At 39.3% G+C, this 21,199-nt stretch overlaps 1 long non-coding RNA gene across 1 annotated transcript; it reads right to left on the reverse strand.

Annotated features, from left to right (window-relative positions):
* Nucleotides 1-350: 350 nt before the first annotated feature.
* LOC147363892 (uncharacterized) lies at nucleotides 351-18,792 on the reverse strand. Its single transcript, XR_015133587.1, has 3 exons — nucleotides 18,624-18,792; nucleotides 13,257-13,313; nucleotides 351-1,566 (listed from the first exon to the last, which is right to left on the reverse strand). It is a non-coding gene; the product is annotated as an uncharacterized LOC147363892 (long non-coding RNA).
* Nucleotides 18,793-21,199: the final 2,407 nt, after the last annotated feature.

A 21,199-nucleotide genomic window follows, 5' to 3' on the forward strand; every position in this document is an offset into this window, starting at 1 on the left:
AGTTAAACTAATTAAAGTTATTTTGTAAATAGGATGCTAATGTCTTGAACTTGAAGACTTTTTTAAACCACATTTATTGTGTACTGACACTAAAATTATTACAAAGTCATAATTTGATGTATAGATTCTTTTGGTTAAAGAAAGTATTGGAAGAAAAATATAACATACCATCACTTCATGTTGTGGTTCTTGACAAGCACTTTTCTATTTTGCAGATAACTGACTAATTCTCTTGAGCATTGCAATGATGCCTAAAATGCCTCTGAATAGCTGGACCCACTACATTCACTGTAGCTTTATTTATACTAATTCACATGGTTGAACAACAGAAATTTCCAAAATTTGTATAATTTAGCTAATGGTTGTACATATATATTTTATTGAAAAAATCCCCCCTGAATATAAGATAATATTAAATATACAGTGTATCAGGTAAGTCAATCAATTGTCACACCAGAATGTCATGAAACTTTCATACACCCATGGTCAATGAATGTCTCTGATTAATTCCTTCAATTCTTAGAAAAACCAATCCCTTCTGCTATTATGTAAATTTGCTAGCAGACTCTTTATAGAGGATTCTTGGGAATCCCAGCATATGAGAGATATGCTCAAATAGTAGGGCATTTTAGAAGCAAAACTTACTGTATTCCATTCATACTGGTCTACCCTCTTTCCTGGTGAAGACACTGGGGTTTCCATACCTGGTCACTCCCTATGGAATGATATTATCTTTCTCTGCTCTTGATGTGCCTGGTCAAACTCATAAAGTCGTACTAATATGTGGGCATACATACAGCCTCTACAGTTTTTCCTTCCAACATTTACTGCAATCATGAATTTATTTGGTTATCATTATTTATTTGGTTATCATTTCTTTCTGTTACTATTAAGACTTTCTATACTATTAAGACTATAATGACCTGACAACCCGTGTTGTCCTGATCTGTCCTCACCTCCTGGAACCAGCTTAGTTCCTGTCATTCATAAGGTCAGGGCACACTTTCAGAAGAGCAGTCTGGGTCAGGCAGGGATATAACAAGTGAATAAAACAGACACAGAACCAATTTTCATGAATCTTGGTCGTAGGGTCTAGTGCTAGAAATAGATTTTAAGAAATCAAATGTACGTATGTGACGTGTGTCCTTGTTGTTGTTCAGTCACTCAGTCATGTCCGACCCTTAGCAACCCCATGGACTGCAGCATGCCAGGCTTCCCTGTCATTCACCATCTCCCAGGGTTCTCTCAAAAAACTCATGTCCACTGAGTTGATGATGCCATTCAACCGTCTCATTCTGTCACACCCTTCTTTTCCTGCCGTCCATCTTTCCCAGCATCAGGATCTTTCCTAAGGAGTCGAATCTTTGCATCCGGTGGCAAAAGTGTTGGAGTATCAGCTTCAGCATCAGTCCTTCCAATGTATCGCAGGGTTGATTTCCTTTAGGGTTGACTGTTTTGATCCCCTTACTATCCAAGGGACTCTCAACCTTGAATTTCTGTTTTTAATAATTGATTTGATTCTTCAGTGAGGATTCTTTTCCGGGCTTGTAGATGGCCACCTTCTTGCTGGGTCATCAATTTGCAGAGAAAAAGAAAGCAAAAGGAAGAGAATGAAATAGGAAGAAATCTCTGATGTCTCTTCTTGTATGGGGATGAATTCTATTATGGAGGGCTCCACCCTCATGACCTCATTTAAACTTATTTACCTCGCAAAGACTGTCTTTCTAAATACCACAGCACTGGGGAGATAAGGCTTCAACACATGAATTCTGATGGGAGCAGTTCAATCCATAGCAGGTATACATGCGCATTTAGATTAGATGGCAAAAAGATTTATTTATGGGTTATTGTGAATTGTTATCAACCTAAAACAAAGAAGCAACATGATTTAATGCAAATGCAATTTATAATTTTGAAAGATCACCATAGTGAGGAATCTATCAAGGGCATAAATCTGGAAATACAGAGGCAGTTAAGAAATACTAGCAGTAGTTCAAGTGGTCGAGACTGGAAACCAGAAACTCAGGTTAGGATTATTTGTTGTTGTTCATTCCCTAAGTCATGTCCAAATATGTGACCCGATGGACTGCAGCATGCCAGGCTTCTCTGTTCTTCACTATCTCCCTGAGTTTGCTCAAATTCATGTTCATTGAGTCAGTGATGTTATCTAACCATCTCATCCTCTGCTGCCCCCTTCTCCTTTTGCCTTCAATCTTTCCCAGCATCAGGGTCTTTTCCAATGAATCAACTCTTCTTGGACATATCAAGGGAAGGGGTTATGACTGAGGTGACAGAGGAAAATAGATAGATTTAGCTGTCTGTCAAAGATAAAAATAACCCCAGTTTTCAGGATCTTGTACCTTGAAAGAAGTGGCGTTATTGAGATGAGGAGATAAAAACAAGTTTTAAGGGCCATATTTGCAAGTTCAGTTTAACATGTACTGTGCCACTGACACCTATAGAGGAGTCAAGGAAGAAGTTGGTGGTGTACGAATTGACTTTAGAGGACAGGTTGGCACTGGAGATGCAAATTTTTGGATGGCCAAATAAAAATATTTTTTAAAGGCATGGAAATATATATATCAGTCTAAGGAGATACATAGAAAAAAGAAGAGAATTACAGACTTGAGATAACAGAAAGTCCGAAATCTAAATTTAAGAGGAAGAATGGGGCAGAGACAATGAGAGTGCTTAAGTCTCAGCAGGAAGTAATGAAGTGAGACATCACAGAGGTCAAATGAAGAGGCTGCTCAAGAGGAAGGGAGTGGCCAATTTGGATGTACCAAAAGACAAAGAGTGACCCACGTGGAGGATGTGGCGAACAGGCCTCTGTGCACTGGGGCCTAATCAAATCTCAGAGACAAAGTTTTCCATGAAGTAGAAAAGCTCTATTGCTTTGCCAGGCAAAGGGGAACAGAGCAGACTCGTGCCCCTCTAAACTCTGTATCCCAACCCAAGGGGATTAGGTGAGGAGTTGTAAAGCAGTGGTTAAAGGGTTAAAGGATGGGGTTGCTGATAAGGATTAGGGTGTGTTCAGTTCAGTCACTCTTTGCTACTCTGTGGACTTCAGCACGCCAGGCCTCCCTGTCCATCACCAACTCCCAGAGTTTACTCAAACTCATGTCCGTTGAGTCGGTGATGCCATCCAACCATCTCATCCTCTGTCATCCCCTTCTTCTCCCACCTTCAATTTTCCTCAGCATCAGGGTCTTTTCCTGTGAGTTAGTTCTTTGCTGATATGCCACTTATCTGGCCTCAGGTGGCCATCTGATGAGCTTGTTGAGGTTATCAATCTGTGACCTTCTTTAACAAGAAGAGTGCTCACATCTTCAATTTGTTACCGTTTTAGTTTTATTGCTGTTCAGTCACTCAGTCATGTCCAACTCTTTGAGAACCCATGGACTGCAGCATGCCAGGCTTATCTGTCCATCACCATCCCCTGGAGCTTGTTGAAACTCATGTCTATCAACTCAGTGATACCATCCAACCATAGTATCCTCTGTTGTCCCCTTCTCCTCCTGCCTTCAATCTTTCCCAGCATTAGAGTCTTTTTCAGTGAGTCAGCTTTTTACTTCAGGTGGCCAGAGAACTGGTAATTCAGCTTCAGCATCAGTCCTTCTAATAAATATCCTGAATTGATTTCTTTTAGGATGGACTAGTTTGATCTCCTTGCAGTCCAAGGGACTCTCAAGAGTTTGCTCCAACTCCACAGTTCAAAGTATCAATTCTTTGGTTCTCAGCCTTCTTTATGGTCCAACCTACACATGCTTACATGGCTACTGGAAAAAACAAACGAACATAACTTTGACTAGAAGAACCTTTGTCGGTAAAGTAATGTCTCTGCTTTTTAATATGCTGCCTAGGTTTGTCATAGCTTTTCTACCAAGGAGCAAGCATCTTTTAATTTCATGGCTGAAGTCACCATCTGTAGTGATCTTGGATCCCCAAAAAGTAAATTCTGTCACTGTTTCCATTGCTTTCCCATCTATATTTCATGAAGAGATGGGGCCAGAAGCCATGATCTATCTTCATTTTTTTAACGTTGAGTTTAAAGTCAGTTTTTTCATTCTCCTCTTTCACCTTCATCAAGAGATTCTTTGGTTCCTCTTTGCTTTCTGCCATAATGGTGATGTCATCTGCATATCTGAGATTATTGATATTTCTCCTAGCAATCTTAATTCCAGCTTATGCTTCATCCAGCCCAGTGTTTCTCATGGTGTACTCTGCATAGAAGTACAGGGTGACAGTATACAGCCTCGACATACTCCTTTCCCTATTTGTAAACTGTCTGTTGTTCCACATCCAGTTCTAACTGTTGCTTCTTGACCTGCATACTGATTTCTCAGGAGGCAGGTAAGGTGATCTGGTACTCCCATTTCCTAAAGAATTTCCCAGAGTTTTCTGTGATCCACACAATCAAAGGATTTAGTGTAGTCAATGAAGTAGAAATAGATATTTTCCTGGAATTCTCTTGCTTTTTCTATGATCCAGCAAATGTTGGCAATTTGATTTCTGGTTCCTCTGCCTCTCTGGTCTAAATCCACCTGGTATATCTAGAAGTTCTTGGTTCATGAACTGCTGTAGACTAGCTTAGAGGATTTTGAGCATGACTTTGCTAGCATGTGAAATTAGTGCAATTGTGTGGTAGTTTGAACATTCTTTGGCATTGCCTTTCTTTGGGATTGGAATGAAAACTGACCTTTTACAGTCTTGTGGCCACTGCTGAGTTTCCCAAATTTGCTGACATACTGACTGCAGTACTTTCACAACATCATCTTTTAGGATTTGAAATAGCTCAGCTGAAATTCCATCACCTCCACTAGCTTTGTTCATAGTGATACTTCCTAAGGCCCACTTGACTTCACATTCCAAGATATCTGGCTCCAGGTGAGTGATCACACCATCATGATTATCTGGGTCATGAAGATCTTTTTTTGTATAGTTCTTCTGTGTATTCTTGCCACCTCTTCTTAATATCTTTTGTTTCTGTTAGGTCCATACCATTTCTGTCCTTTATTGAACCCATCTTAACATGAAATGTTCCCTTGGTATCTCTAATTTTTTTGAAGAAATCTCAAATTTTCCCCATTCTATTGTTTTCATTTCTTTGCATTGTTCACTGAGAAAGGCGTTCTTATCTGTCTTTGCTAATCTTTGAAGCTCTACATTCAGTTGGGGATATCTTTCTTTTTTCCTTTGTTTTCACTTGTCTTCTTTTCTCAGATATTTGAAAAGTCTCCTCAGACAACCATTTTGCCTTTTTCAGCTCTTTTTCTTGAAGATGGTTTTGATCACTGCCTTATGTCCATTGTTACACACCTCCATTGATAGATCTTTAGGCACTCTCTCTATCAGATTAAATCCCTCGAATCTGTCATTTCCATTCAGGTCAGACCTGAATGGCCTAGTGGTTTTCCCTGGTTTCCTTAAGTTTGAATTTTGCAATTAAGAGTTCATAATCTGAGCCATGTTCAGCTCCCAGTCTTGTTTTTACTGACTTGTAGATGTGTCTTTGGAGGAGGCAATGGCACCCCACTCCAGTACTCTTGCCTGGAAAATCCCATGGACAGAGGAGCCTGGTAGGCTGCAGTCCATGGGGTCGCAAAGAGTTGGACACGAGTGAGCAACTTCACTTTCACTTTTCACTCTCATGCATTGGAGAAGGAAATGGCAACACACTCCAGTGTTCTTGCCTGGAGAATCCCAGGGACAGGGGAGCCTGCTGGACTGCTGTCTATGGAGCACAGAGTCGGACACGACTGAAGCAACTTAGCAGCAGCAGCAGCAGCAGCAGCAGATGTGTCTTTTGGTGAAAGTCTGATGCCATAAAGAACAGTATCGCATAGGAACCTGGAATGTTAGGTCCATGAATCAAGGTAAACTGCAAGAGGTCAAATAGGAGCTGGCAAGAGTGAATACTGACACTTTAGGAATAGTGAACTAAAATGGACTAATGGCGAATTTAATTCAGATGACCATTATATCTACTACTGTGGACAAGAATCTCTTAGGAGAAGGAAATGGCAACCCACTCCAGTACTCTTGCCTGGAAAATCCCATGGACAGAGGAGCCTGGTAAGCTACAGTCTGTGGGGTCGCAAAGAGTCGGACATGATTGAGCAACTTCACTTTCTCTTCTAGCCTTCATAGTCACCAAAGAGTCTGAAATGCAGTACTTGGGTGCAGTTTTGAAAATGACAGAATGATCTTAGTTTGTTTCCAAGGAGAACCATTCGATATCACAGCAATCTAAGTCTGTGCCCCAACCACTGATGCCACAGAAGCTGAAGTTGAACAGTTCTATGAAGACATACAAGCCCTTCTATAATTAACATTAAGAAAAAGATGTCCTTTTCATCATAGGGGACTAGAATGGACAAGTAGGAAGTCAAGAGATACCTGGAGTAACAGACAAGTTCGGCCTTGGAGCACAAAGGCTAATAGAGTTTTGCCAAGAGAACGCACTGGTCATAGCAAACACCCTCTTCCAACAATACAAGAAATGACTCTACACATGGACATTACAGATGGCCAAAACCAAAATCAGATTTACTATATTCTTTAGTTCTATGAAAGAGCTTAAATATATCATGCATATTCCCTGAGGCAGAATCAGGAAACTGCCCCAAAGTAGTACTATTTTTTCTTGACTGTTTATCCCTTGTCTCTGAACCTCCTCCCTTCCCAGATCAACATCTGTTTGAACCCATGCTTTAAAACTCAGATAAATTCAAGAAACGTGAGCCACAGAAAGGTTTTCATCCTCAGGATCCCTGTGGGGTCCTACTCAGTTTCATGAGGAGGACCAGAAAATATTCATTTAATAGCAAAAATTCAGTGGTGTCCTTGACAAGAGCAGTTTCATTGCAACAGTGGAAGCAGGCTCCAGCCTGAATTACCCAAGACAGACATCACGCAGTCCTTAGGTTTGGATCTGAGTTAAGCAGAATAAATTAAGATCTGTGAACCACAGATCTATGCCTAAATTTTGGCAGAAAATTCATTATCAGATAAAAGGAGGACTCGATAGTGCAAGTCTGATTGGCAAAAAATACCCATGAGGAAACTAAATAGATTATATCCTTCTTAGCTGGTTTTTTCTTTTTTTTTAATAGAAGAGTGAAGAGCCCACGTCCCCTGTCCAGTTTCCGTGTGAATCTAGAGATCTGGATGATTATGCTGTGCTGATGTTTAAAGGAGATGCTTAGAGCATGTCTACAAAGCTTTCATTCCTTCACTGGCCACAGACCCATAAACAGCATTAACTTTTTCCTATGCAAAGGAACATGTAGGTCTTCTTTCTCCATCACCTGCAGGAGTAAGTTTTATATCAATCCTGGCAACATACAGTTCTTTTCTTTCTATTACATAGTTGTATAAGTATATATAAGTGTATTTTCACCTTGAGGGGTAGAAAAAAAGATAAACAGGATGCTGACATTTATTTCCTGTTATTGTCTTGCCCTGCACATTAATATAAAACGAAAATATGATTAACAGATCTTTGCTGACACGCTTGTTGCACGGGGCAGGAATTACTGTACCACAGACACTCCCTGTAACCCTGGAGTGCCTGACCTGCTGCCATTTGCATTCATTAAGCAATTGTCTTTCTTAGTAAAGTGGCGGGGGTGGGGTGGGGTGGGGGGGGGGAAGGGTGACACAATCCTTGTGTCAGGATAATGTCAATTACTCAGAATCCCACTGGAACACTGCTTCAGAGTCATTTGGATGTTCCATTAAGATAGTTGGTAATTATTATGTATTCCTAGAGGTGTTATGATTTACTGTTAGTACTTTGTTTATTGTCTAAAGAAATTATGACCCCAACATAATTTCCTTAGGGCAGGAAAAGTCTGGGTGAAATGTACTAGTTAAACACTATTATTTAAAGTCTTCTCTCTGATTTTTGTTGCACAAATGGTACTTTCTTAGCCCCCAAGATAGAACTGTATTAAAAAACAAAAAGCACTGAAATAAGTGCTAGAAAGGATCAGAGAGATAGGAGTGGAGAAAAGAAAGAAAGAAGGGGGAAATCATCCTCAAATTACTCTTTTCAACATCTGACAGTAAGTCCATTACTAAAAATTTAGCAGATTTTAGTTTCCTGTTACCTTCTGTGACCTATTAGAGAGCTTAATATCCAACAGTCTGTTCTTTCACCTGATAAAGTATTTGCATTTTATATACAAAACAAAATGCAGTGTGTGCTAAGTTGCTTCAGTTGTGTCTGACTCTTTGAGACTCTACGGACTGTAGCCCACCAGGCGCCTTAGTCCACAGGATTCTCCAGGTAAGAATACTGGAGTGGGTTGAAATACTCTCTTACAGGGGAAAAACAAAATAGAATGTTATTAATGTTCACCTCAGATATGCAGATGACACTACCCTTATGGCAGAAAGTGAAGAGGAAATAAAAAACCTCTTGATGAAAGTGAAAGTGGAGAGTGAAAAAGTTGGCTTAAAGCTCAACATTCAGAAAACGAAGATCATGGCATCTGGTCCCATCACTTCATGGGAAATAGATGGGGAAACAGTGGAAACAGTGTCAGACTTTATTTTTTTGGGCTCCAAAATTACTGCAGATGGTGACTGCAGCCATGAAATTAAGACACTTACTCCTTGGAAGGAAAGTTATGACCAACCTAGATGGCATATTCAAAAGCAGAGACACTACTTTGCCAACAAAAGTAGTTGTCCATCTACTTTGTCCATCTAGTCAAGGCTATGGTTTTTCCAGTATTTATGTATGGATGTGAGAGTTGGACTGTGAAGAAAGCTGAGTGCCAAAGAACTGATGCTTTTGAACTGTGGTGTTAGAGAAGACTCTTGAGAGTCCCTTGGACTGCAAAGGAGATCCAACCAGTCCATTCTGAAGGAGATCAGTCCTGGGTGTTCTTTGGAAGGAATGATGCTGAAGCTGAAACTCCAGTACTTTGGCCACCTCATAGGAAGAGTTGACTCATTGGAAAAGACCCTGATGCTGGGAGGGATTGGAGGCAGGAGAAGAAGGGGAGGACAGAGGATGAGATGGCTGGATGGCATTACCAACTCGATGGAGGTGAGTTTGAGTGAACTCTGGGAGTTGGTGATGGACAGGGAGGCCTGGTGTGCTGTAGTTCATGCGGTTGCAAAGAGTCGGACACGGCTGAGCAACTGAACTGAACTGAATGTAGATGGGCTTCATTCGATCAGTTGAAGGCCTAATTTAGGAGAAAAAGACTGAGGTTCCCAAAGAATGGGGAGTACTGCCTCTAGACTGCCTTTGACTTTTCTTTTTTTTCAATTGAAAAAAATTGAAGTTGATTTACCATGTTGTGTTAATTTCAGGTAGACCCCAAAGTGACTCAGTTATACATATACAGTAATGTGTATCTATTAACCCTATAAACTCTTAATTTATCCCTCCCTGATTTCCCCTTTGGTAACTGTAAGTTTTTCTCTCTATGAGTATATTTCTGTTTTGTTAATAAATTCACTTGTATCACTTTTTAAAGATCGCACATATAGCTGATAGCATATGACTTGTGTTCTTCCCTGTCAGACTTACCGCACTTAGTATCACATCTCTGGGTCCAGCCACGCTGCTACAAATGGTGTTATTTCATTCTTTGCAATGGATGAATAGTGCTCTATTAAAATACTAATGGATATGTGTGTGTGTGTGTGAGTACTTTATAGACATATACACACATATCACATTTCTTTTGCATTCCATCTATGGATGCACACCTAGTTTGCTTCCGTTAGACTGCCTTGGCACTCAAGCTTCAACACCAACTCTTCCCCAGGCTTCTAGCCATCTGACCTGCTCTGTGTGTGTTGGCCTTGTGGGATCCCATGAACGAATCGCATGTACCAGTTCTCTTTCTCTCTTTCTCCACATGTACACAAACTTACATACACTTTATTGATTTTGCTTCTTTCTAGAGCCCTGACTTGGACTTCCCTGGTGGCTCAGATGGTAAAGTGTCTGTCTACAATGCGGGAGACCTGGGTTCGATCCCTCGGTCAGGAAGATTCCCTGGAGAAGGAAATGGCAACCCACTCCAGTACTCTTGCCTAGAAAATCCCGTGGATGGAGGAGCCTGGTGCAGGCTACTGCCCATGGGGTGGCAAAGAATTGGACACGACTGAACGACTTCACTTTCACTTTCAGAGCCCTGACTAATACACTATGATCTCCTCATTCAAAGAACTCACAATCTATCAGAAATATAAACATAAATGTGCGTATACACACAAACTCTTTGTTTCTTTTACTCCCTCTCCCTCTTCCAGTATTAGAGATATCAGTGGCATGGATGCTCATGTATTATAAAATATAAAGTCACAAAGACCGTGACCCTAAGAGAGAATATCTTTGCTGATGTAGACTATGGCACATGCGGGTGATTGCAGTACATATGCTCTCCCTGCCTTCTCACTCCAACCTCCTAGGGCAAGGCTTACTTGTAAGAAAGATTATCACAGACTGTATTCTGCAAAGGGTGTATTTGGATGATAGATCTACTTGATGTGTCCCAATTTCCTGCAGAAAATCCTAAAAGATGATGCTGTGAAAGTGCTGCATTCAATATGTCAGCAAATTTGGAAAACTCAGCAGTGATCACAAGACTGGAAAAAGTCAGTTTTCACTCCAATCTCAAAGAAAGGCAAGGCCAAAGAATGTTCAAACTACAGCACAGTTGCACTCATCTCACATGCTAGCAAAGTAATGCTCAAAATTCTCCAAGTGAGGATTCAACAGTACATGAACTGAGAACTTCCAGATGTTCAAGCTGGTTTTAGAAAAGGCAGAGGAACCAGAGATCAAATGTCCAACATTCGCTGGATGACAGAAAAAGCATGAGAGTTCCAGAAAATCATCTATGGCTGCTTTATTCACTACACCAAAGTCTTTGACTGCGTGGATCCAAAGAAAATATAGAAAATTCTTAAAGAGATGGGACTACCAGACCAACTTACCTGCCTCTTGAGAAATCTGTATGCAGGTCAAGAAGCAACCGTTAGAACCAGATAAGGAACAATTGTTCCAAATATGATTTCAAATTGAGAAAGGAGTACCTCAAGGCTATATATTGTCACCCTGCTTATTTCAATTATATGCAGAGTACATCATGAGAAATGTTGGACTGGAAGGAGCACAAGCTGGAATCAAGATTGCTGGGAGAAATATCAATAACCTCAGATATGCAGATGACACCACCCTTATGGCAAAAAGTGAAGAACTATAGAGCCTCTTGATGAAAGTGAGAGGAGAGTGAAAAAGTTGGCTTAAAACTCAACATTCATAAAACTAAGATCATGGCATCTGGTCCCATCACTTCATGGCAAATAGATGGGGAAACAATGGAAACAGTAAGAGACTTTATTTTCCTGGGCTCCAAAATCACGGCAGATAGTGACTGCAGCCATGAAATTAAAAGATGCTTGCTCCTTGATAGAAAAGCTATGACAAACTAGATAGCATATTAAAAAAGCAGAGATATTACTTTGCCAATAAAGGTCCATTTACTCAAAGCTATGTTTTTTCCAGTAGTCATGTATGGATGTGAGAGTTGGACTAAAGAAAGCTGAGAGCAGAAGAACTGATGCTTTTGAACTGTGGTGTTGGAGAAGATTCTTCAGAGTTCCTTGGGCTGCAAGGAGATCCAACCAATCAATCCTAAAGGAAATCAGTTCTGAATATTCATTGGAAAGACTGATGTTGAAGCTGAAGCTCCAATACTTTGGCCACCTGATGCGAAGAACTGACTCATTGGAAAAGACCCTGATGCTGGAAAAGTTTAAAGGCAGGAGGAGAAGGGGACGACAGAAGATGAGATGGTTGGATGGCATCACTGACTGGATGGACATGACTTTGAGCAAGCTCTAGGTGTTGGTGGTGGACAGGGAGGCCTGCTGTGCTACCGTCCATGGGGTCACAAACAGTTGGACATGACTGAGTGACTGAACTGAACTAAACTGAACTGACCATTTTTAAAAAGATCTGTGGGCTTCCTTGTTTGCTCAGATTGTAAAAACATATCCTCCTGCAATGGAGGAGACCTGGATTTGATCCCTGGGTTGGGAGGATCCCCTGGAGGAGGGCATGGCAACCCACTTCAGTATTCTTGCCTGGAAAATGGGGTCCATGGGATTGGAAAGCATCAGATATGAGTGACAAATCACAGCCCATTCCCTAAACATTCCTTTTTAAAAAATGCACCCCACTGATGCAAAAATCATTGCAAATAGTGTGAGGGAGTGTCTGACATTCAAGAATATTCGCACTTTAGGATCTAGTTGTAGAGTCAGGTGTATATAGAACTGACTGCAAGATTGTGATATAATAATAAATATTATTGTAAAGGAAAGACAGCAATCCTGAAGAAAACCTAGATTCTCAACCACATTCTACCAATCAAGTGATTTTCAATTTAACAAAACTTGTATTCTTTTTCATGGAGTTTGGAAAACTGTCTGCTCCTGCAGCAAAAGATGACTGAGAATACACTTGGATACCTTTCAGCTCCTGGATTCTATTTCACAACTTTATTTTTCTAAGGAGAAATAAAAGATTCCTAACAAAAAAGAAGCAGCCTTCCTCTAATCTCTGTCCCCAAAGTCTGGAAGATTGAGAGAAAACAATGGTTATGCTGAATGATCTGACAGAATAAGAGGAAATTTTGCAACATGACAAGTTGGCAGTGAATCAGTAGGGGATGAGATTATTTTCTAAATTGGCAGTATAACAGATTGTCAGGTTTCATACTTCATAGTCTTTGTCCTGAGAGATTTGTCTCAGTCTTAGGTCAAGTTCATGGAAATGATTTGAGTCCTTCCTCCTCTAAGATATTGGCTTGTTAGTATTGCAGATAGGTACTTAACTTTTCTTTATAAGTGATATCTGCCTAGTGGTAACTTTTAACTCTAGAATATTCAGTTATGGTAAACTAATGCTTTAGAGAAGGCAATGGCACCCCACTCCAGTACTTTGCTTGGAAAATCTCATGGACAGAGGAGCCTGGTAGGCTACAGTCCATGGGGTCGCTAGGAGTCGGACACGACTGAGTGACTTCACTTTCACTTTTCACTTTCACGAACTGGAGAAGAAAATGACAACCCACTCCAGTGTTCTTGCCTGGAGAATCCCAGGGACGGGGGAGCCTGGTGGGCTGCCGTCTCTGGGGTCACAGAGTTGGACACGACTGAAGCGACTGAGCAGCAATAGCAATGCATCAGAGAAAGCATAGGATTAGATATTCACTTACCTTTTATTTTAGTTGGTTTATTCTGTGACTCGGATTAGTCACATATTCCCAGAAGAACTTGAAACAGAAATCAAGAAATGAAAAGCTGTTCTAAACTATTCAGATTAGTGCACCTATGCACTTTTTTTCCTGTATTGCCCAAAAGAGATATTGTAAGGTCTATACTAAGAAAAAAATAGAATCATATAAAATTATATTTGCAAAGTATGTTGATATGTGATGTGATAAGAAACTGTAAATTTCCTATTGATAATTGTTATTCTGTCAACTTACATAAGTTCGACTCACTATTATCCTATAATGAAGAAAGAAAAACAGAGAGTAGTACTTTCAGGATCCTAGTACATACATAATTTAGCAGTACTCTGGGAAATACTATCAGGGTTTCCAGGATAAGTCCTTTCTGTTTTCAAATCAGTACATTACATCACCCCAGGGAACTTTGCTTTAGGATGCAAACTTTAAAGTTTCATGACCTCACTATGTGTGGTCAGCCCAGTACAAAACAACTAGTATGGATTCAAAACAATACAAAAATAAATTGGTGAAAATAAACATTGACTATTAAGCTATGACACTGTAGTGTAAGCCCTGAAATTTTTTTTTTTCTTTTTTTGTAATACAAGTGTCAAGTCATCTACTTCAAAACGGCTTGTCTCTTAATAGACACACAGCCAGCTACAGGACTAGATAAAAAGTTGACCACAGCACAACCCACCATGCCTCACCCCAAGCCCCTGTCCCCAGGGGCTCCCTCTTTTGGTTTAGAGATCTTGGTGGATTTCTGTAAGTGACCATTCAGGCCACTTGGTTTTTTCTCTTCCTGCCTTTTAAATCCCCGCTTCCCTTGACCCCAACAAAAGCAGAACCTAAAGCTCATTCTCCCACCACCCTCTCTCTCCAACACCTCACTGTGGGGCCCCTGGTTTGCCATTGCTCTGCAGGACCTGTGACTAACAGACTTTTTGCTTGTTTGTGTTTTTCCCAAAGTTCCCTGAGGATTATTACTGAGGTTATCTTACAGTCATAAGAACCCCAGGGGCAGTCCAGCCACAACACTGGTTATCAGTAGGCTAGACCAATAGAAAACAGTCACGTAGTTTTAAAAGGAGAGACATACCTGTGGCAGATTCATGTTGATATATGGCAAAACCAATACAATATTGTAAAGTTAAAAAATAAAATAAAATAAATAAATAATCAAAAAAATAAAAGGAGAGACAAATGTGTTAATTTGGAGATAAGAATAAAATGGGGGTATGGGTGATGTGGTGGAAGAAGTCATCTTCTTGCTTCTATTCTTTCTGTTCCTGATTTTCCCTCCTCGTTTTCCTCCATCTCCTCTTCCTATTGCTTTGACATCTTCAGCTGAGAGCAGTTTAGCAATGCAACCCTTATTTTAACCCAAGAAAAAGATGGCATTCCTTTCCCTTAAAATTTCCAGAAATTAAAATGCATTTGTATACTAACTATGAAAAAGTAAAGAAAAGAATAATGGTACAGTGAATAATGGTTGAAATAAAATAGGCAAAAATTTCAACCTTGACTAGATCACTTAATAACCCAGGCAAGTGACTTAACCTCTTTGGGTATCACTTTTTTATCTGCAAATTAGGGATAATACAGTCTTCTTCATAAGTTTGTGATGAATTCAAAGGATGATAGCATATTTTGTGATGAATGAAGAAGCAGACAATAATATGAACTACGTAATTTTATATAAAACTCATTTTGACTTTCATTGCTTTGCATTATTTCAAAATCAGCTTTTCATATTACAAGATGATATGGGAATATTTTAAATATTTAGAAAGAAATTGGTTTCTGTATTGATTTTTTTACATAAGTGCATTTGGAATATAAAGTGTTAAGATTCTAATGTACTCTAATTAGTCCATGGTTATTTAGAATGTAAAACATAACAGAGTAACCAAATAATTAAGTTACTTAATCATCAAAGGTAAACTAAACTCATGAAATCTAAGCAACATAGGCCCAAATTGAGATTTACATAAATAAAGCTGAGGGTTCAATGATTAAAGGATTACCAGATGGTCCTGTAAGATATTTAGTATTCTGCCACATTTAATGACTATAAAACCAGTAAATAATGCTACATCTTGTTAGCTGAGTGGTATTTTAGTTGATTATCAAATTAAGTGTTTTTATTTTAATGAGTTGCAGGGGAAGGGTATGTGTACCATGGGATCAATTATTATTGTATAATAACTATTAATTACTTCCAATTTCTAATTCTGAGAAGACTAAGGATTGGAAACTGACTCCTGTCTTAGCTAGTCAATGTTAAAATTTTCATGTTTAAAGTGAATATTTGAATTAATGTCCATTAATCTGGATTTCCTTTAAATAGTATTCAAAAATGGAAACACTGCCAATGCCTATTAGAGAAAAATAAACTATTAACCCATATAATTTTAATATCTGTAAATTTTTTTGAATATTCTCTGGTAACCTTAATTTTTAAAAAAACAGAACTCCTCTGGGCATTGGCAATTTGTATCTAAATTTGAGGACAGTCTTCAGAATGACCTTTTGCAAATAGTACAACCAAGAATTGAGCGGGATATTCTTCCTGAGGTTTAGGATGAGATGGTTGGATAGCATCACCGATTCAGTGGACACGAACCTGGGCAAACTCCAGGAGATGGTGAAAGACAAGGAAGCCTGGCATTCTGCTGTCCACGGGGTCGCAGAGTTGGATGTGACTTGGCAACTGAACAGCAACAACAGCTAAAGGGCAGTGGTCCTGCTTCTGTGGAGAGTTCAGTGCTCATAGAGAATTCAATTCCTACCACTTCCTCCAAACCAGTTAACAGAGATCGTGCGTCTACAAGAAAAGGGGAGTGACACGTCAACCAAGAGCGATGTCCTCAACAGCAGGCGGTGTTAACACATGTGCTTTTTTGGTTCCCACTGAGGCAGAGCTGAGCATGAAAGCAAGGTCCTGAGGAAGTTGTCAGTGGAAATGATCACAGACACTGATGCCTTCTTAAACTTTGTCTCTTTTTTTCCATTTCTGCTAAGACTTGGTTCAGAATACCTCAAAGAAGCTAAACTAATCCACTACTATGCATTTAGAAAACATTTAAAATGAAGCACAGAGAGATGAAATAAATGGAGCCAAATTGAACAGAAGCAGAGTGAGCTGGGGAACAATAGCAGTCTGGAATTCTCCAGGCCAGAATACTGGAGTGGGTAGCCTTTCTCTTCTCTAGGAGATCTTCCCAAGCCAGGGATCGAACCCAGGTTCCCCACATTGCAGGCGGATTCTTCACCAGCTGAGCCACCAGGGAAGCCCAAGAATACTAGAGTGGATAGCCTATCCCTTCTCCAGGGGATCTTCCTGACCCAGGAATCAAACCGGGGTCTCCTGCATTGCAAGAAGATTCTTTACCAACTGAGCTATCAGGGATGATCCAACTGACTACTATGCATTTAGAAAACATTGAAAATGAAGCACAGAGAGAAAAATAAATGGGGCCAAATTGAACAGAAGTAGAGTGAGCTGGGGAACAACAGCAGTCTTACGTGTGTAGAATTGGAGATTCCCGAGGACAGGAGTAGAGTAGAGGGAAGAATTTAAAATACATATGTTTTTAAAATAACAGCTGAATATTTCCAGGTTTGATGAAAAATATAAACTTGCATACCTCAGCCTGTTTGAGCAATGATAACAAAATATCAGACTGGGAAATTAAATGGTTCTGGAGACTGGAAGTCTAAGATGAGAGGGCTTGAATAGTCAAGGGAGGGCCCTTTTCTTGGTCTCGGACTTCTCACGGTGTCCTCACAGGGTGGAAGGGGCAGAAAAGCTTTGGGACTCTCATAAGAACACTAATCGCATGCATGAGGATTCTGTTCTTGTGACCTGCTGCTGCTGCTGCTGCTGCTGCTAAGTCGCTTCAGTGGTGTCCGACTCTGTACGAACCCAGCACCTTCAAAGACCTCACCTCCTAACACCATCACATTAGGCATTAAGATTCCAACTCTTGAATTCTGGAAGCACTAACATTCAGACCAAAGCATTACATAACCCATAAGAACGGCAAACTCTAAGAAGGAGAAGCTTAAGTAATATACAATTGTTGAAAATAGTTTAAAAAAAAAATGAGAGAACAGATTAAATATTATGATGGTCATACGCTGTTACTCATTCTCATGCATGCATCTTTCTAAATATCTTTTATTCATTCAACAACCATTTTTTCCATTTTAACCATAATATAACTGAGTTCTAGTATATTCATTTGAATTGCTGCATGGTATTCTGTTTTAAGGATATACCAATTCCATTCTTCTGTTGTTTATATGTTCATATGTTCAGATGTTTGTAACTAACCCATTGTTTCTAATACCTCTATGATCACTTTTTTTTTTATCATTTAGTGTTTTTTTTCTTTTAATTTTATTTTAAACTTTACATAATTGTATTAGTTTTGCCAAATATCAAAATGAATCCATCACAGGTATACATGTGCTCCCCATCCTGAACCCTCCTCCCTCCTCCCTCCCCATACCATCCCTCTAGGTCGTCCCAGTGCACTAGCCCCAAGCATCCAGTATTGTGCATTGAACCTGGACTGGCATCTCGTTTCATACATGATATTTTACATGTTTCAATGCCATTCTCCCAAATCTTCCCACCCTCTCCCTCTCCCACAGAGTCCATAAGACTGTTTTATACATCAGTGTCTCTTTTGCTGTCTCGTACACAGGGTTATTGTTACCATCTTTCTAAATGCCATGTATATGCGTTAGTATACTGTATTGGTGTTTTTCCTTCTGGCTTACTTCACTCTGTATAATAGGCTCCAGTTTCATCCACCTCATTAGAACTGATTCAAATGAATTCTTTTTAATGGCTGAGTAATACTCCATTGTGTATATGTACCATAGCTTTCTTATCCATTCATCTGCTGATGGGCATCTAGGTTGCTTCCATGTCCTGGCTATTATTCGCGTGGTAGATATCTCACAGTCTGGTTTGCTATCCCAAATTATTTCGCTCAGATAGTGCTCAGGGTATTCAGGCCAGATTCTTACTCTGAGCGATGCAGCCGGCGCCGCGCCTCCCTGCCCAGCCCCCGCTTGCTAATGGCAGATGCAGGCGTCTGCGCTGCTTCTCCGCTGGGGGAGTTACTGTAGGGCTCACAATCTGCGAGTTTTAATTGTTTATTTTTTCTCCCTGTTATGTTGCCCTCTGTGCTTCCAAAGCTCGGCACAGATTCGGCAGTGAGAAGGTTTCCTGGTGTTTGGAAACTTCTCTTTTTTAAGACTCCCTTCCCAGGACGGAACTCCATCCCTCCCTCTTTTGTCTTTTTTTTTGTCTTTTATATTTTTTCCTACCTCCTTTCGAAGAGTTGGGTTGCTTTTCTGGGTGCCTGATGTCCTCTGCCGGCATTCAGAAGTTGTTTTGTGGAATTTACTCGACGTTTAAATGCTCTTTTGATGAATTTGTGGGGGAGAAAGTGTTCTCCCCGTCCTACTCCTCCGCCATCTTGGCTCCTCCCTCCCATCACTTTTTAAGCTGCTTTCTTGTCCATCCATCTGTTTCATGCTAGAAACAGAATCTGATACAAGTCACAAATGATTCACATTCTTTTTAAAAATATTTATCTATTTGTTTGTCTATTGACTGTGCTGGCTGTTTGTTGCCTTTCTGGATCTTATTAGTAGTCGCTGTGTGCGGGCTTTTTCAAGCTGTGGGAAGTGGGGGATACTCTGCTGAGATGCACTGCAGTGCTCACATGCTAGAACTCGGGCTCAGAAGTTGCGGTGCATGGATTTAGCTGCTTCAAGGCATGTGGGATTTTTTTTCCAGACCTGAACTTGACCTGTGTCCTCTGTATTGGCAGGCATTGGACCACCAGGGAAGTCCTCACCTTCTTAATTTTACTAAATATTTACTATTGAAGTGTTTATAACATTTTTATAGCATGAATTACTGCTTCTTCAATTCATACTAAAATTGGTATCAGAATTCTCAGTGTTTGCCAATGTATTGAATACGAAACATTATGTCATTGTTTGCCTTTAACTTTTGCAAATTTGTATGCAAATAGATATGTTCTTATATGTTGGCCATTCCTCTTTAAGTTAACCCTTTATATTATTTCCTCATACGTTTAGTTGTTTCTTTTGTTCTTAATGATTTGTAAAGATGTTTGATATTATGAATATTAATCTTTTATGAGTCACATACAGAATATCTACTCTCAATTTTCAGTTTAGTCTTTAACTTTGCTCATAGGGTTTAAATTCAGAAAAAATTAATTTTAAAGCAGTTATATTCTACCCTATTACATTACACATTTTGTACCAGAGTAATAAAATATTTTATTTTATTTAAATAATAAAATATTTTCTTACCTCTACAGCTGTAAATATATGATCATATATCTTTCCTTAGTGTTTAAAATACTTTTTGCATGTAAAATTTTCTACTTAACATGTGGATGGTGTTATGAGGTTAAGTTTATGTTTTTTCATATTGATAAGCAATTTTTCTCACACTATTGTTTGAATAGGTCATGTTTTCTTACCTGCTTATAAGTTCGCATTTATCTCATATGCGGACGTGGTTTCTGGGATCTCTACTCTGCACCATTTGTCAATTTATATGCCTCTTAACTACTCCAACTTCAAATCTTGTGATTTGCTCCACTGAGTCCACACTGTTTCCTGCCTATTTCAAAATAAATTTATCTGTTCAAAGCCTGTTGCTTTTACATATAAAATTAGAATTTACTCATTATGTTCTTTTTTAAAAAAAATACTGGATTTGTATTGCTATTTTATGGAATTCATAGTGTAATTTGTTTAAGAGTCTTTGCATTAAGTATGATGTTTGTCAATGAACTTGAACATTATTTTATACATCATTAATTTTTTATAATTTTTTTCTGTGTTGGTAATATATTTTTGATTTATCCTTAGACATTTCATATGCTTTGATTTTAAATAATTTTTACAATTCTATTTTCTAACTTTTTGCTAGTATATAAGAATGTATTTGTGTTTTTTTTTTTTTTTTTGCAGTTAGCAATTGTATAGCATTGTGCTGAGCTCCCTTCTTGCAATAAATTCATAACCACTTATGGTAATTTTGAGATTCTGAAAGCTCTGAAAACTCAAAAAAAATTTAAATAAGTTTGGCACCCAATCTTATTTCAAGGCCAAATCTGATGCGAACAGATATGAAGCTATTTCAGCCTTTGTCTTAATTAAAGTAACTATTCATCAGTCTCAATGAAAAAGTATTAATATATTTGATTAAGGGATGCTGCTAACAATCTGCTGAAAATGTTATATAATATATGGTTATGCACCTTTTTCTTTGTTTAAAATTCAAAACTTTTTAATTCTGAAGCATATGGATCTAAGTGTTTCAGTTAAGGGAATGCAAAATAAAATGGATTAGATTTTTCTTATAACTATTAGAATTTGTTTAGGATAACATATCACTAATTATAAGTTACACTGTTGTTATTTCTCTCCAAAAGCTATTTCTTTTGCTTCTTTTCCTTGTTTTCCTTTACTGCCTGCTCTGTAAATATTAGCTATACCATAAAGTAGTGTTCAGTTCAGGCACTCAGTCGTGTCTGACTCTTTGCGACCCCATGAATCGCAGCACGCCAGGCCTGTCCATCACCAGCTCCCAGAGTTCACTCAGACTCATGTCCATTGAGTCAGTGATGCCATCCAGCCATCTCATCCTCTGTCGTCCCCTTCTCCTCCTGCCCCCAATCCCTCCCCGCATCAGAGTCTTTTCCAATGAGTCAACTCTTCGCATGAGGTGGCCAAAGTACTGGAGTTTCAGCTTTAGCAGCATTCCTTCCAAAGAAATCCCAAGGCTGACCTTCAGAATGGACTGGTTGGATTTCCTTGCAGTCCAAGGGACTCTCAAGAGTCTTCTCCAACAC

The sequence above is a fragment of the Bos grunniens genome, chromosome 10, assembly GCF_055505025.1.
Source record: "Bos grunniens cultivar Pamir isolate PY7600 chromosome 10, Bosgru_T2T1.0, whole genome shotgun sequence".
Taxonomy (NCBI): domain Eukaryota; kingdom Metazoa; phylum Chordata; class Mammalia; order Artiodactyla; family Bovidae; genus Bos; species Bos grunniens.